Source organism: Rhinoraja longicauda, chromosome 12 (genome assembly GCF_053455715.1).
Source record: "Rhinoraja longicauda isolate Sanriku21f chromosome 12, sRhiLon1.1, whole genome shotgun sequence".
NCBI lineage: Eukaryota > Metazoa > Chordata > Chondrichthyes > Rajiformes > Arhynchobatidae > Rhinoraja > Rhinoraja longicauda.
In genome coordinates this window covers 32,753,616-32,769,473 of record NC_135964.1, presented here as the reverse complement: position 1 = coordinate 32,769,473, position 15,858 = coordinate 32,753,616, and the positions used below count along the sequence as shown (strand labels likewise).

General features: G+C 44.1%; 1 long non-coding RNA gene across 6 annotated transcripts in view; it reads left to right on the top strand.

The window, feature by feature from the left end:
- The window catches only part of LOC144598552 (uncharacterized), a 52,183-nt gene extending 37,468 nt beyond the window's left edge, over nt 1-14,715 (top strand). For 3 of the 6 annotated variants that reach the window (XR_013547880.1, XR_013547879.1, XR_013547875.1), the window contains 2 exons: nt 1,915-1,978; nt 10,558-10,951. This is a non-coding gene — a long non-coding RNA (uncharacterized LOC144598552). Of the gene's footprint in view, nt 1-1,914; nt 1,979-10,557; nt 10,952-14,661 lie in introns of those variants that run through there. The other 3 variants (XR_013547877.1, XR_013547876.1, XR_013547878.1) reach the window with 3 other exon arrangements.
- Nucleotides 14,716-15,858: the final 1,143 nt, after the last annotated feature.

Sequence of the window (15,858 nt, the reverse complement as noted above, 5' to 3'; positions counted from 1 at the left end):
ACTGATTTTGGATGATCAGCCATGATCATATTAAATGGCGGTGCTGGCTCAAAGGGCCGAATGGCCTACTCCTGCACCTAGTTTCTATGTTTCCATGTTTCTATCCCCTCTGTGTAGAAAAAGTTGCCTCTCTGGTTCCTATTCAATCTTTCTGCTCTTACCTTTAACCTGCACCCTTTGTTTCTTGATTCTCCAACCCTAGGAAAAAGACTGCATTCACCCTATCTATTCCCCTCATAATTTTCTATATTTCTATGTCAACCCTCAGTCTCCTATGCTCCAAGTCATAAAGTCCTAGCCTGCCCAACCTCTCCCAATAGCTTGGATCCTCAAGTCCTGGTAACATCCCCATACATCTTGTCTGACTCTTTCCAGCTTAATGGCATCTTTCCTATAGCAGGGTGACCAAAACTGAGCACAACCTTCCAGCTACACCAACGTCTTGAACAGCTGTAACATAACGTCCTAACATCAATACTCCTTTCCCTGACTGATGTCGAGACAATATTTGGTGCATTGTGTGTAGGAGTACTCTTTATTTAGAGAAAATGTAAATGTGTGGGAAGTAGTTTGGATAGTGACTAATACCTGAAATGAGTAGGTTGTTTTATGTGAAATGCTGTCTTATGCCGCCGGACAGATGACTTAAAATCCTGAAGGATCATGACTGGGTGGTTCTAGAGAGGACTTATCCTGAAGGGAATCCAGAACTAGTAGACACTGTTCAAATAAGGGTCGCTCATTTAAATCAACTGAGGTGAGAAATTTTTATGTCAGAGAATTATGTATCTTTGGAATTCAAAGGGCAGTGGATGCAATATTTAAGCAAGGAGGTGAAAAGTTACCAGGATAGGGTAGGAATGTAGAGCTGAGGTTACAATTAGATCTGCTGTCTTTGTGACTGGCAGAGTAGCCAAATGGCCTACTGCTGATTTTCATTCGTATCTTTGGATCTGGAGCAGTGGCCAAGTGATTGGACTTTTGATGGTGTGTCCTTTCTATACATTAAATAGACTGCTACAATTCTCTACATTGCAACAATGGGCTGCTCTGCAGAAGTACTTTACTGATAATGAAGCATCTTGGGAATTTCCAGAGTCACGATTGCTATCTTAATTCCAGTACTTCAGGTTAACTTCAGAAGAGTGAAACAAATTAAAGGCAAATATTGTTATACTGAACAGAGAACAGCAGATCAGATTAGGTGGAAATCTTGTTCATGAACCCAATTTAGAAAACAATTTCAGACTAATTAAGTTGATTTTCTTGTGTTTCCAAACCAGTTGTAGGATCCATCTATAGTTTCCTTGGAGCAACGTCAGAGTTTTATTTTATTGTTTCTTAAAAAGCACCAAGATTGATTAGGAGAAAAGTAAATAACTTAAACTAAGCATTACAGAGCTGGGTACAAATGTCAGCGAATCTGATTTGTACAATATGTCCCATTATTACAGAAGAATACTAATGATAACAAATTACATTACAAAGAAATTAAAAAGGAAGCTATTTTAAGAGCAACTTGCAAACTGATTTATGCTGACACAAAATGATTTGAGGCCATTCAACTTAGCTGTTGGTTGCCTTCTAGTTTTGCATTACTTTTATTTATAAAGACGTTATGACTCTGAATACTATTTCCAAATAGTGTAATAAGCTGTATGAGCCACTTAAAACTACTTGAGTAAAAACACAATGAATTTTAAATGTTTCTTTGAGCCACTGGAGAGAGGAGAGTCATTAAATTATACATTTCTGGGTAGTCACTTGCATTTTGGACAATTGTAAAGAGTTAAACATTACTTACACAGTCTAATATTTTGGGTGTAAAAATCATCTTGTATGGGCAGCGGAATAAAGACAGCAACTTAAATGGATTTTTTGTGATGTTAAAGCTCTATTTTCACAATTAATTAGGTAATTTTGCGGCATTCGGCAAGAACATCTGTACCTGGATCAACCTGGGTTCCAAGTGAAACTGGTAGGTTCACCTTCAGATTTCGTTTGAGCCAATTAAACTATCGGGGTTTCAGGGCATCAGAAAGATGGAATACCCAACCAACCTTTACTACTAATCGGAAACTAGTAAAAATGCAAATGAAATTAAAAATGACAAATTTAAACACAATAGGGAAAATGTTAAAATACACAAATATATCAGACAATAGACAATAGGTGCAGGAGTAGGCCATTCAGCCCTTCGAGCCAGCACCACCATTCAATGTGATCATGGCTGATCATTCTCAATCAGTACCCCGTTCCTGCCTTCTCCCCATACCCCCTGACTCCGCTATCCTTAAGAGCTCTATCTAGCTCTCTCTTGAATGCATTCAGGGAATTGGCCTCCACTGCCTTCTGAGGCAGAGAATTCCATTGAATGCATTCAGAGTATTGGTCTCCACTGCCTTCTGAGGCAGAGAATTCCATTGAATGCATTCAGAGTATTGGCCTCCACTGCCTTATGAGGCAGAGAATTCCACAGATTCACAACTCTCTGACTGAAAAAGTTTTTTTCTCATCTCCGTTCTAAATGGCCTACCCTTATTCTTAAACTGTGGCCCCTGGTTCTTGACTCCCCCAACATTGGGAACATGTTTCCTGCCTCTAATGTGTCCAACCCCTTAATAATCTTATATGTTTCGATAAGATCTCTCATCCATCTAAATTCCGGTGTATACAAGCCTAGTCGCTCCTGTCTTTCAACATATGACTGTCCCGCCATTTCGGGAATTAACCTAGTAAACCAACGCTGCACGCCCTCAATAGCAAAAATATCCTTCCTCAAATTTGGAGACCAAAACTGCACACAGTACTCCAGGTGCGGTCTTACCAGGGCCATTTACAACTGCAGAAGGACCTCTTTGCTCCTATACTCAATTCCTCTTGTTATGAAGATTTTTCCCTCTTCACATACCTAAAAAAGCTTTTACTATCCTCCTTTATATTATTGGCTAGCTTACCCTCGTACCTCATCTTTTCTCCCCGTATTGCCTTTTTAGTTATCTTCTGTTGCTCTTTAAAAGAGTCCCAATCCTCTGGCTTCCCACTCTTCTTTGCTATGTTATACTTCTCTTTTATTTTTATGCTGTCCTTGACTTCCCTTGTCAGCCACAGATGCCTCTTACTCCCCTAATGGCTCTTTTATCTTGAGTTCCCTTATCAGATCAGGTTCATTACACAATACTAAATCCAGAATTGCCTTCTCCCTGGTAGGCTCCAGTACAAGCTGTTCTAAGAATCTCGGAGGCACTCCACAAACTCCCTTTCCTGGGGTCCATTACCAACCTGATTTTCCCAGTCTACCTGCATGTTGAAATCTCCCATAACCACCGTAGCATTACATTTGCGACATGCCAATTTTAGCTCTTATTCAACTTGCACCCTAAGTCGAGGATGGATGTTTATTTTGTTTGGTGTTGGTTTATGATTATATGTGTTATTGCATAATTGTATTGCTTATTTTTATTGGTCTTATTGTTGGACTGTGGGTAATCTTTCATGTCACTGCACATTTATGTGTATGTGACAAATAAATTGACTATTGACTATTGTTTGGAGGCCTGTAGACAACTCCCATTAGGGTCTTTTTACCCTTACAATTCCTCATTTCTATTCATACTGATTCTAAATCTCCTGATTCTATGTCACCCCTTGCAAGGGAGTGAATATCATTCCTTACCAACAGAGCGACCCCACCCCCTCTGCCCACCTGTCTATCTTTTCTATTCGTTGTGTACCCCTGAATATTCAGTTCCCAGCCCTGGTCCTCTTGTAGCCATGTCTCTGTAATTCCCACAACATCATACTTGCCAATGTTTAACTGAGCCTCAATCTCTTTAATTTCGGTATTCACCTCCCCTCTCACACCGGTCACAATTGGCCCTGACCGTACTCTCTTATCCCATCTAGAACTCCCCTTCCCATTTATTCGAGTTCTTTGCAATTTCTCCTGTATTTGCTTCCACTTTAACTCCATCTTCATATTCCCAATTTGTCAACCCCTCCCCCCCACTACTTAGTTTAAACCCTCACATGTAGCACTAGCAAACCTGCCTGCCAGAATGTTGGTCCCCCTGCTGTTAAGGTGTAACCCGTCCCTTTTGTACAGGTCACCCCTACCCCAGAAGAGATCCCAGTGGTCAAGAAATCTAAATCCCTGCTCCCTGCATCAGCCCCTCAGCCATACATTCATATCCCCGATCTCTCTGTTCCTGCCCTCACCAGCACGAGGTACAGGCAGCAGTCCAGAGATAACCACCCTCGACGACCAACTTCTCAGTCTTCTTCCTAACTCTAAACTCGCGTTGCAGTATCTCCTTCCTCTTCCTCCCGACGTCGTCCATGCCCACGTGCACAACTACTTCCGGTTGATTGCCTTCCCTCGCTAGGATGTTCTGAAGCCGGTCCGATATGTCTTGAAACCTGGCACCAGGGAGGGACAAACCATCCTCAAGTCCCGCCTGCCGCCACAGAAATCTACTGTCCGTACCTCGGACAATGGAGTCACCCACTACCATGGCTCTTCCTGACTTCGGTCTCCCCGGTCGAGTCTCCTTGCATGGATTAGAGCCACCAACCTGTCCGCTGCTCGGACTGGAAGTGTCTTCTACCCCGACAGCTCCCAAGAGAGTGTACCTGTTTGCAATAGGCACAGCCACAGGGGTGTTCTGTAGTCCACGTTCACTCCCTTTTGAAACGGTCTCCCACCTTCGCTCGCCTTGGACCCTTGGCGTGACAGCCTCACAGTAGGTCCTGTCCAGGAAACTCTCGCATTCCCGGATGGCCCTGAGGTCATCCAGCTGCTTTTCCAACTCCACCACACGTCCAATCAGGAGCTGCACCTGGACACAATTCTTGCAGGTGTATCTCCAAGAAGCTCTAGCAGTGTCCCTACCTTCCCACATCCTGCAGGAAACACACTGCACCAACTTATCTGCCATTGCTTTAGTGTCTAAAATCAAATCAGGCTTAAAAAGAAGCATATCCTCCTCACCTCAGCCTCCTCCCTGAAGATTCACAGCCAAAGACTCGCACTTTTCTCACGGGGCACTTTACTCACAGGGCACTGTCCTCTCTCACGGGGCACTTTTTTGCAAGCCTTGTTTATATCGGCCAATTTACCAAACTTCTAATTTAATTGATCGGCCAATCCACGTACGCCTATCCTGCCTTCCTCTGACGAGCTTGGAGGTATGCGCTTCACCTATTGCCTGCTAGCGTCCCTTTGGCGCTCTTTTTAAACTGACTTTAACCTGCAATTAACACTTACTTTCTTTAAGCCTTGCTTTCTTTCTAGCCTTTCTTTCTTGCTCCTGCTCTCCCGGCCTTTACTGACTGACTGCTAGCGTCCCTTTGGCGTTCTTTTTAAACGGACTTTAACCTGCAATGCTTTGGATTTGGCCTACCCTTACTTTCCAGTGAAATCGATGAGCCTATTAAAACTAAGGACCAGCAAGCATAATTTATGGAAACTTGTCTTCTCCAGTAAACTCCATGAGACTAATAGTGCGATTACCAATGATTAGCCAAACATAAGACTTCTACCTTCACTTGGGAGTGCTGAGCTTGTCTCCAGTTAAATGACTCAATGAATATTTCTCCCTTTTTTTAAACCATGGAGAATGACATGAAGACTAGGGAACTTTGGAAAAGTAAATGAAGCTATCTTAAGGACAGTCTGTATTACAGTCGAGGCTGTGCAGAATACCCCAAGACTTATGAAGGTAGATAAATCTCCTGGGCATGATCAGACATATTGAAGAACACTGGGAAGCTGGAGAAGAAATTGCATTCTGCTCCTGAGTCTTTCCAGGTATCTATAAAGATATATCAGTTTGGTGACTAATTGCATGGCACGCTTTTACTGGTAAATAACAGTCATTGGTATTATAACTGCCTTTGCCAGTAGGAAGAAATAATCAAACACTGTTATAAAGCAGCTGTGGTGTCTCGGTCCAGGACTACTGAGGCACTTTTGTAGCCATATCCCAGAACTTGGATGGTCAGCCTTCAACAACCATTAACTTTTTCTTCAATAAGAACACTTCTATTTGCATATTTCTCACCCTACGTCTAAATATATCCTTCATTGTCATTATGGAAAACTATGGAGAACCCTATCCAACAGTTCTGTTGGCTTTGGCTCAATATGTCTGCCTTCTGAAAATAACTGGGAGTATACAATTTCTAATCTAAGCAGCAATTTATTGATTACAATTGAACATTCAACACCATCATCCCCTCTAAACCTATTGTTTAACTCTGGGAACCGGTGCCTGCTCAGCCCTGTGCAATTGGATCCCCAACGTTCTCATCGGCTGACCTCAACCCAGAATGAATTAACATCGCTGTTCCTCCTTGATGACCATTAGCACATGGGTACCTCCAAGGTTGTGTGTTCAGTCCCCAGCTCTACTCTTTCCATACCCATGATTATCTGGCCAGATGCATCTCCAATGCCTCATTTAAATTTGCAAACAATAACATGATTTTTAGATGAATAATGGGTAACGATGAGTCAGAATACAGGAGAGACATCGGTTATCTGATTTAATGGTGCCAGAATAACAGTCTTACTCTCAACATTAGCAAGACCAAGGAGCTGATTGTGACCTCAAAGAGAAAGTCGAGTAGCGTGAACCTGTCTTCATCGATGGGACTGGGGTGGAGAGAGTTGATGGCTTCGAGTTCCTGGGCTTGCAAATCTCTGGAAATCTATTCTGGTTCCAGCCCATTAATACAATCACAAAGCTCATCAACGCCTTTACTTCCTTAGAAGTTTAAGCAGCTTCGGCACGTCGCTGAATTATCGAACTTCTACAGCCACGACCGAACCGACGTGCAGCGGCAGCAACTTCGCCCGCCCTGGATCGCAGGGCTTGGGTTGGCCCTGTATAGGAGTATAGGAGCAAAGAGGTCCTTCGGCCCTGTATAGAAGCATAGGAGTATAGGAGCAAAGAGGTCCTTCTGCAGTTGTACAGGGCCCTAGTGAGACCGCACCTGGAGTACTGTGTGCAGTTTTGGTCTCCAAATTTGAGGAAGGATATTCTTGCTATTGAGGGCGTGCAGCGTAGGTTTACTAGGTTAATTCCCGGAATGCCGGAACTATCATATGTTGAAAGACTGGAGCGACTAGGCTTGTATACACTGGAATTTAGAAGGATGGGAGGAGATCTTATCGAAACGTATAAGATTATTAAGGGGTTGGACACGTTAGAGGCAGGAAACATGTTCCCAATGTTGGGGGAGTCCAGAACAAAGGGCCACAGTTGAAGAATAAGGGGTAGGCCATTTAGAACTGAGATGAGGAAAAACTTTTTCAGTCAGAGAGTTGTGAATCTGTGGAATTCTCTGCCTCAGAAGACAGTGGAGGCCAATTCTCTGAATACATTCAAGAGAGAGCTAGATAGAACTCTTAAGGATAGCAGAGTCAGGGGGTATGGGGAGAAGGCAGGAACGGGGTACTGATTGAGAATGATCAGCCATGATCACATTGAATGGCGGTGCTGGCTCGAAGGGCCGAATGGCCTCCTCCTGCACCTATTGTCTATTGGCCCGCTGCGGACCTTTCACCGTCCGGCGCAGCCTGGAACGTAGCAACTTCAACATCTGACCGCGGGAGAAGACGGCAGGGGAAGAGAAAAGACATTCTGGCCTTCCATCACAGTGGGGAGGTGACTGGAGGAGACTCACTGTGATGGATGTTTCTTTTTTTTTTTTTTGTGTTGGTTGTGATTGTGTGTGAAATTGCTTATTTTTATTGCTCTATTGCTGGACTGTGGGTGACCTTTCATTTCACTGCACATCTTGTATGTGTATGTGGACAAATAAACTTGACTTGACTTGACTTTCCAGGTGTAGGAAAGCATATTGACTTCAATTGAACCCAAAAGAATGAGGAGGCTGGACAAAGTGGTGTATGTTGCCCAATCGTTCACATCTACCCATCATCAAATGCAGTTGCTGCCTCGAACAGCCAACTGACATCATCAAAAGACTAACATTACTCTGGCTGTGCTATCATCTCGCTGCCACCATCGGGATGGTATTGGAGCCTGGGAATTGTGGCCACCCAGTGCAAAACTATTACCATCAGGCTCTTGAACCACACTACGTAACTCTAACCATAACTCTACCTTGGCAACAATCTACTATGCACCTTTAATTTTCTCCACGAACTTCAGTTTGCACTGTTACGATCTAGTTGCCGAGTATTACTGTTAATCTATTGTATTATTGTATATTTGTTGTTGTGTTAATAGCCTTGTAATGCTGCAGCAAGTAAGAACTTTATTGTTCTTTTCCCAGTGCTCATGACAATTAAACACAAGAAAGGTAAAGCATGGAAAAAGGCTTTCAGCACACTGAGTCCATGCCAACCATCAATCAGCCATTCACACTAGTTCTATGTTATCCCACTCTCTACGTACTAGTGGAAATTTAAAGGCCAATTAACTACAAACCCACATTTTGGGGTTGTAAGAGGAAACTGGAGCACCCTGAGGAAATCCATGCGGTCACAGAGAACATGCAAACTTCACACGGACAGGATTGGGATCGAACCTGGGTCACTGGCGCTATGAGACAGCAACTCTCTTAGTTACACTACTGTGTCACCCCTAACAATTGATCTGAGCAAAATCCTCCCTTAGCCAAATTTCAAATAATTAGCTTGATTGATAAAGCTCTAATTTTACTGGTGATTTTTACAAATATTTTTCTTGTTTAAACTTGAATATTTGGTTCACATGATATACTGTGGGTTTTAATCTGTGGTTGTGTTACAAGTTTGTTTTAGTTGCATGTTAGTTATCCTGCTAATGGCTTATGTCGGTTAGTTAGAACCTCTAGTGGCAGAAATAAAGTACTGTAACAATACAGTATTCAATCACTTGGCAATATTTTCTCCAATATAAATAATTTCATGTTGGATTCATAGAATCTTCTGCTGTTGAGAATGGATCATCTTTGTAGCATGGGAATCCCAATCAAGCAAATAAGACGCTCCTTAATGTAAATATAGGCACGGTATTTGTCATTGTAATTTAATTTTTAAGGTCACTCAATGGCCTAGAAGTGTGGATTTGCTGCCTGACAGCACCAGAGACCTGGGGTCAACTCTGACCAAGGGTGCTGTCCGTACGGAGTTTGTATGATCTCCATTTGATCTGCGTGGGGTTTTTTCCGGGTTCTCTGGTTTCCTGCTACATTCCAAAGACGTGCAGGTTTGCAGATTAATTGGCTTTTGTAAATTGTCCCAATTGTGCAGCATAGAACTAGTGCACAGGTGATCACTGGCCAGCATGGATTTGGAGGGGTCGAAAGGTCTGTTTCCACACTGTATCTCCAAACTAAACTAAACCATTAATAACTTGTTTAGATTATTTTGTATTGACCAGTACTTTTCCCCATTTCTTACTGAATTTTTGGGTCAATAAGATTTTCCCCTCATCCGAGGGTGAGATTGCACTAGACCCTGAGTTTATCCGTCAGGGGAATGAAAGGCCCTCCTTTGTAAACCTTTTTACAATCCAGTAGTTCTTGGTTCATACAAATTAGGTCATGTTCTGTCTTACTATGTTGCAAATGTTTATAATTTAGACGATGTTTCTGCCATTGTTGGTTTTTGCTTTAAATCTTTGGTTAATTCTGCTGACAGTTTTTCTACTTATCTGTGGAGGTAGAAATTTTCTTTCTCCTTTTCTCCTCTCTTTTTCTCTTTCTTTCTCTCCCCCCCCCCCCCCTCTCTCCCTCCCCCCCCCCCTCCCCCTCTCTCCCCCCCCTCTCTCCCCCCCCCCCTCTCTCCCCCCCCCCTCTCTCCCCCCCCCCTCTCTCCCCCCCCTCTCTCCCCCCCCTCTCTCCCCCCCTCTCTCCCCCCCTCTCTCCCCCCCCTCTCCCCCCCCCTCTCTCCCCCCCTCTCTCTCCCCCCCCTCTCTCCCCCCCCCTCTCTCCCCCCCCCTCTCCCCCCCCTCTCTCTCCCCCCCCTCTCTCTCCCCCCCCCTCTCTTCCCCCCCCTCTCTCCCCCCCCCTCTCTCCCCCCCCCTCTCTCCCCCCCCTCTCTCTCCCCCCCTCTCTCTCCCCCCCTCTCTCTCCCCCCCCCTCTCTCCCCCCCCCTCTCTCCCCCCCCCTCTCTCCCCCCCCCTCTCTCCCCCCCCCTCTCTCCCCCCCCTCTCTCCCCCCCCCTCTCTCCCCCCCCCTCTCTCCCCCCCCTCTCTCCCCCCCCCTCTCTCCCCCCCCCTCTCTCTCCCCCCCCCTCTCCCCCCCCCCCTCTCTCTCCCCCCCCCCCTCTCTCCCCCCCCCCCCTCTCTCCCCCCCCCCTCTCTCTCCCCCCCCCATCTCTCCTCCCCTCCCCTCTCTCTCCCCCCCCCCCTCTCTGGAAAGTCTTTTGTAATGCATAGATGTTTCAGTTTTGGGATTCTTGGAGAAATGCAGAAATACCTTTAAGGCAATGTGTTTGCAATGACCATGATAGGCAGAGTTAATGAAGTATGAATGTTCTTCTCTTTGAAAATATTCATTTCCCACTTTAGTTAACACTGAATTTCTTTATTCTGATTTTAGTTTGCGGGGAAGCCACATCATGTAAAGAATGGGCCCAGCACAGTTGGAAGTAAGAACTCTCTCATCACGGCTGCAATATGACTACAGTTGCAAGTCGGACTAGGGGCCAGAAGTAAGGAATAAGTCTGCAGTATGGCCACATCATTTAATAAAATGTGAAAATTATCATTGCAGAATCAGCTGGATAAAGCGTTGCACAGGCGGGCTTTCTCCCAGGCCATGTGTTCATGCATCAGTACAACTGCATCTTTGTCTTTGCACCTGGGCATCAACTGACAAAGCCGCTCCCCTTGTGTTGAACCTGTACTACAAACCATCATTTTGGCTTCCTGGTACACTGATTCACTGAGATTCTCTTCCACTTAAACATCTGTCCATCATTAACATTTATCAGTAAAGACCAGTTTTATAATATGGTGTAAAATGAACTTTAAATAAAATGCCCTTCCACTGCTAATACAAGAGTACCTTTGAACTGAATATTTTCAGATGGAATATAATGTGATGGTGTCTGTTTGATAAAGAATATATAAAGGCAGATTACGTTTTAAATGATGAGAGATTGAAACATGTAGGTTAAGCAAACTGGATCTTTTTGTTCTGGAGTTTAGAATGAGAGTTCCCTAGACGGGATAAGAGAGTAAGGTCAGGGCCAATTGTGACCGGTGTGAGAGGGGAGGTGAATACGGAAATTAAAGTGTTGTATTTAAATGCACGAAGTATAAGAAATAAAGTGGATGAGCTTGAGGCTCAGTTAGACATTGGCAAGTATGATGTTGTAGGAATCACTGAGACATGGCTACAAGAGGACCAGGGCTGGGAACTGAATATTCAGGGATACACAACATATAGAAAAGACAGACAGGTGGGCAGAGGGGGTGGGGTCGCTCTGTTGGTGAGGAATGATATTCACTCCCTTGCAATGGGTGACATAGAATCAGGAGATGTAGAATCAGCATGGGTAGAAATGAGGAATTGTAAGGGTAAAAAGACCCTAATGGGAGTTATCTACAGGCCCCCAAACAGTAGCCTCGACATAGGGTGCAAGTTGAATGAGGAGCTAAAATTGGCATGTCGCAAATGTAATGCTACGGTGGTTATGGGAGATTTCAACATGCAGGTAGACTGGGAAAATCAGGTTGGTAATGGACCCCAGGAAAGAGAGTTTGTGGAGTGTCTCCGAGATGGATTCTTAGAACAGCTTGTACTGGAGCCTACTAGGGAGAAGGCAATTCTGGATTTAGTGTTGTGTAATGAACCTGATCTGATAAGGGGACTCGAGGTAAAAGAGCCATTAGGATGCAGTGATCACAATATGATAAGTTTTACTCTACAAATTGAGAGGGAGATGGGAAAATCGGAAGTGTCAGTATTACAGTATAGCAAAGGGGATTACAGAGGCAGGAGCTGGCCAGAATTGACTGGAATGAGACCCTCGCAGGGAAGACGGTGGAACAGCAATGGCAGGTATTCCTGGGAATAATGCAGAAGTTGCAGGATCAATTTATCCCAAAGAGGAGGAAAGATTCCAAGGGGAGTAAGAGACACCCGTGGCTGACAAGGGAAGTCAAGGACAGCATAAAAATAAAAGAGCAGAAGTACAACAAAACAAAGAAGAGTGGGAAGCCAGAGGATTGGGACTCTTAAAGAGCAACAGAAGATGACGAAGAAGGCAATACGGGGAGAAAAGATGAGGTACGAGGGTAAACTAGCCAATAATATAAAGGAGGATAGTAAGAGTTTTTTTAGGTATGTAAAGAGGAAAAAAATAGTCAAGGCAAATGTGGGTCCCTTGAAGACAGAAGCGGGGGAATTTATTATGGGAAACAAGGAAATGGCAGACGAGTTGAACCGGTACTTTGGATCTGTCTTCACTAAGGAAGATACAAGCAATCTCCAAGATGTTCTAGTGGCCAGAGACCCGAGGGTGACGGAGGAACTTAAGGAAATCCACATTAGGCAGGAAATGGTGTTGGGTAGACTGATGAGATTGAAGGCTGATAAATCCCCAGGGCCTGATGGTCTGCATCCCAGAGTACTTAAGGAGGTGGCGCTAGAAATTGTGGACGCATTGGTGATCATTTTCCAATGTTCTATAGATTCAGGATCAGTTCCTGTGGATTGGAGGGTAGCTAATGTTGTCCCACTTTTTAAGAAAGGAGGGAGAGAAAACGGGAAATTATAGACCAGTTAGTCTGACATCAGTGGTGGGGAAGATGCTGGAGTCAATCATAAAAGACGAAATTGCGGAGCATTTGGATAGCAGTAACAGGATCGTTCCGAGTCAGCATGGGTTTACGATGGGGAAATCATGCTTGACTAATCTTCTGGAATTCTTTGAGGATGTAACCAGGAAAATTGACAGGGGAGAGCCGGTGGATGTGGTGTACCTTGACTTTCAGAAATACTTTGACAAGGTTCCACATAGGAGATTAGTGGGCAAAATTAGAGCACATGGTATTGGAGGTAGGGTACTGACATGGATAGAAAATTGGTTGACAGACAGAAAGCAAAGAGTGGGGATAAATGGGTCCCTTTCAGAATGGCAGGCAGTAACTAGTGGGGTACCGCAAGGCTAGGTGCTGGGACCGCAGCTATTTACAATATACATTAATGACTTGGATGAAGGGATTAAAAGTACCATTAGCAAATTTGCAGATGATACAAAGCTGGGTGGTAGTGTGAACTGTGAGGAAGATGCTATGAGGTTGCAGGGTGACTTGGACAGGGTGTGTGAGTGGGCGGATGCATGGCAGATGCAGTTTAATGTGGATAAGTGTGAGGTTATCCACTTTGGTGGTAAGAATAGGAAGGCAGAGTATTATCTGAATGGTGTCAAGTTAGGAACAGGGGACGTACAACGAGATCTGGGTGTCCTAGTGCATCAGTCACTGAAAGGATGCATGCAGGTACAGCAGGCAGTGAAGAAAGCCAATGGAATGTTGGCCTTCATAACAAGAGGAGTTGAGTATAGGAGCAAAGAGGTCCTTCTGCAGTTGTACAGGGCCTTAGTGAGACCGCACCTGGAGTACTGTGTGCAGTTTTGGTCTCCAAATTTGGGGAAGGATATTCTTGCTATTGAGGGCGTGCAGCGTAGGTTTACTAGGTTAATTCCCGGAATGGCGGGACTGTCATATGTTGAAAGACTGGAGCGACTAGGCTTGTATACACTGGAATTTAGAAGGATGAGAGGAGATCTTATCGAAACGTATAAGATTATTAAGGGGTTGGACACGTTAGAGGCAGGAAATATGTTCCCAATGTTGGGGGAGTCCAGAACTAGGGGCCACAGTTTAAGAATAAGGGGTAGGCCATTTAGAACCTGAGATGAGGAAAAACTTTTTCAGTCAGAGAGTTGTGAATCTGTGGAATTCTCTGCCTCAGAAGGCAGTGGAGGCTAATTCTCTGAATGCATTCAAGAGAGAGCTGGATAGAGCTCTTAAGGATAGCGGAGTCAGGGGGTATGGGGAGAAGGCAGGAACGGGGTACTGATTGAGAATGATCAGCCATGATCACTTTGAATTGCGGTGCTGGCTCGAAGGGCCGAATGGCCTCCTCCTGCACCTATTGTCTATTCATGTTATTGAAATTACACTGTTTTTTGAAATTATGGAAAAATTATCTTCACCAGTTGGTAGTAAATTTTTGAAATTCAATAGTCAAGATGGCTTTAGAGGCTCAGTTGCTCAGTGTATTCAAGATAGATCAGTAACTATTGATATGAGGAGAATCAAGGGATGTGGAGTTAGTGCAGGAAAATGGGACTGAGCTGAAAGACACATAATGTGGCCCCTCTTTCTATCCCTCTTATATATGCATTTACACAGCTTAACATTGCTTTGCGAAATGATAGGTTCACGAGAGTGCAATGTTTTGTTTTGGTCTGTGAGTAGATTTACCAACTTTGTACTAATTTGAATATTTCTCCAGATTATGTCCACATAAATTTGGGTTGCGTCTTTCTAAACGTGAAATAGCAAACAATGTACGTTTGGATTAAATCAGTCTCTTATTTTAAAGTATAGATATTACATTGTATCACACTGCTTTATTGTTTTGAATGTAAAGATACTTTGTATTTAAACTGGGTTCCTTTGCTTTCAGTTCTATACTGGGGTTTTTTCGATGTGCAAGATACATCTTCTGGATGGACTGGGACGCATCCTCAGTGATGTGAACTGGGGTCATCGGGTGTTTCAGGTCTCACAACATCAGACACCCTCGCCCAGGCGACCCTGCCGTGGTTGATCAGGCCCTGACTTGCGTCCCAGCAGCAACTGCCCACGGATCAGCCCTCTTAATCCAAAGCCATCTAGTGGCTTTCTCTGCGGCTTCGCTTGCGGATTGAATGGCCCTCTTCTTTGCCAGCCCCGTAATGCCCAATTGGTTGAGGACTTTGCAGAGTGAGCGTCCTGCAAAGCCTCTGCAGCCCACCTCTATGGGTTCATAGCATGTCTTCCAGCCTCTGTGCCGGCACATCACCACCAGCTCCTGGTACTTTGCGCGTTTCCTCTCATTTGCTTCTTCCATACGCTCTTCCCAGGGCATTGTCAGCTCCAGCTGTTTTGTCACTTCAGAGGTGATGATCATGTCTGGCCGGAGTGATGTTGCTGTGATGTGCTGCAGAAATTTCAGCTGTTTGCCCAGATCGACGTGCAGCTGCCAGTCAGTGGCCGTGTAGAGGAGGCCCGCCCTTGTTTTTGGTTGTGGTCGAGGCTTCTCTCCAGCTTTGACAAAGGTGATTGATTTCTTCGGGGCATGGTGGTGTTTGCTGCTACTGATGGCAGTGGCTATGCTCTTAGCAACCACCTTAAGCACCTGGTCGTTTGCTTTCAGTTCTATGCTGGGGTTTTTTCAAGAAAGGGGCAAAACAATTTGTAATAAAACTAAATCCCAGAAAAGAGCAGATGATTTCTGTTAGGGCAGGTTAATCTGTTTTTTTCTGATATTAACTGCCTTGGATATTCAGCATATTTCCCTTATGTAAATGTATCCAGTTAAGATATTTTGTCCTCTTTTTTATTAAGTTAAACAATATTTAATCTAAAGTGACACATTGCATGTAAAATTTTGCAAATTAATGGATGTGGGCCTCATGAGTGAAGTAATTTAGCTTCACTAAAAAATGTATTGAGCATTACATATGTGGAAAAAAAAATTTAACTTGTTTTTATAATTGGACTGGATATTTATGATCTATTGAGATAGTTTACTCACTTTAAATTTGTAATATTGTACAATGTTTTAATAGATCCCATTTCCAACTCTATGTAATAGAGTATAAAATAAGATTTATTTTGT